Source organism: Schistocerca gregaria, chromosome 1 (genome assembly GCF_023897955.1).
Source record: "Schistocerca gregaria isolate iqSchGreg1 chromosome 1, iqSchGreg1.2, whole genome shotgun sequence".
NCBI lineage: Eukaryota > Metazoa > Arthropoda > Insecta > Orthoptera > Acrididae > Schistocerca > Schistocerca gregaria.
In genome coordinates, this window is record NC_064920.1 from 223,714,781 (window position 1) to 223,716,812 (window position 2,032).

Genomic DNA, 2,032 nt, shown 5'->3' on the forward strand with positions numbered 1-2,032 from the left:
TGCGTTCATTACCTTGTCGTTGGTTAGGCACCGTCAGGGGGCGGCGAGCGGCGCAGCTCCACACCTCGCCGTCTCGAAAGCAACTCTCTCCAAACTTCTCCTCACTACAATTTACCAGAGTTGGTTTAAAAAAAAAAGCTATCTGGCTGTGTTTTCAACTGACCAATCAGGGTCTCAATGTTAACCTTAAGCTCTGCCTACAAAATTCTGACTATCCAATGAGAAACGTTATACTTTTCGTGGTGGGGCAACGTTTTTAACGTTTGCAACGTAACAGAGACGCGAAGAAGTCTCACGCTAAAACTTGCAGCTCTTAGTGTTATCGTAAGATCTATACTGTTCCTCTGGAGGGCTCTATCTTTTAACATGGGCTGGGGGGGGGGGGGGGGGTGGTTTTGGTGGTCAGCTGGCGACGTGGGTGTCCGTCCCTTATCGTAGGGCCTCCTAGCCTACACGATTGTGCTCTCGGCTTCTGTTCTCGTTTCTCCCCTCGGAACTACGTCTGTTTCACGGTGGGAAAGTATGACACGCATTTGGGCGTTCTTGTGTTAATCTGTAGTACTCCATTTGATCACTGGTTGATCGTAAAACTTTGGTTAATTTAATGTCAGGATTTATTTGGAGCTATGTGACATACTGCCGGATTTGCTTATCATGTCAGGGTTTTCATGGAAGGTGTTGGATTTGCCTGACACCTTACAACGAAAGTCATGGCATACCTCTCAATAAGGTGTCGGACCTGCTTTTGCCAGGCGCAGTGCTACAGCTCAACGTTTTATGGACTCAACATCTCGTTGGAAGTCTCCTGCAAAAATATTGAGCCATACTCCCTCTACAGCCATCCATAACTGTGGAAGTGTTGCCGGTGCAGGATTTTGTGTACGAACTGACCTTTCGATTATGTTCCGTAAATGTTCGATGGGATTCATATCGAGCGATCTGGTTAGTCAAATCATTCTGTTTAACTGTCCACAATGATCTTCAAACCAATCGCGATCATCTGTGGCCCGTTGAAATGGCCGATTGCCATCCATAAAAATTGCATCGTTGTTTGGCTGTATCCGAACACAACCGTTTCCAGTCAATGTCAGCCTCAGTTCGACTGTAGTAGACAAGCTGCTTAGTACACTACTCGGTTCGCTGACGTAAGATACTGTTGCGCGGTGTCAACAAAACTCTTTCGAAGCCAACAAAGGCGACTTGTGACGTTATAAACATCGTTCACATGGTCACATTGTTCGGTTTGAATACAAACTCATAGTGGTTCAAAATGCCCAAAGTAAAGCGCTCGAAAACTGCGGATGAAATTGCGAAGATTTGTTCGTGATTTTGGAGAGAAGTTCTTCAGTACTGACGGGAAAATATTATTTTGTAAACTATGTGCAGGAACGGCTTTAATATGAAACAACACTGCAATACTGCCGAACGCAACACTTGAGTTAATCGAAAAGCTGGAACAATGTTATTTGAGGACGCCTTTCAACTGTGCAATCATGCGTCAAGGATTTTTGTGAGATGATGGTTTCTTGCAACACGCCACTGGGAAAGGTGAAGAGTTAACGCTTCAACAAATTTTTGAAAAAAAATACACAACGCATGCAGTTCTACTTTGAAAAAAAATAATTATGCCTGTGCTATGAGGAGGTGGCAACGGCCTTGCCGCAGTGGATACATCGGTTCCCGTCAGATCACCGATGTTAAGCGCTGTCGGGCGTGGGCAGTACTTGGATGGATGACCATCCGGGCGGCCATGCGCCGTTGCCATTTTTCGGGTGCACTCAGCCTTGTGATGCCAACTGAGGAGCTACTCGATAGATCAGTAGCGGCTCCGGTCAAAGAAAACCATCATAACGACCGGGAGAGCGGTGTGCTGACCAAACGCCCCTCCTATCAACAACCTCTGTTGAGGTTGATACGGCGGTCGGATGGTGCCGATGGGCCACTTGTGGCCTCAAGACGGGGTGCTATATATAAGGAGGTGCCCAATGAAATACCTGTTAGCGTTGCTGAGCAAAAGTTCTTTATGTCTGTT

The 2,032-nt window shown here is 46.5% G+C and overlaps 1 pseudogene; it reads left to right on the top strand.

The window, feature by feature from the left end:
* The first annotated feature begins 1,646 nt into the window (after positions 1 to 1,646).
* LOC126287393 (5S ribosomal RNA) lies at positions 1,647 to 1,764 on the top strand (annotated as a pseudogene).
* Positions 1,765 to 2,032: the final 268 nt, after the last annotated feature.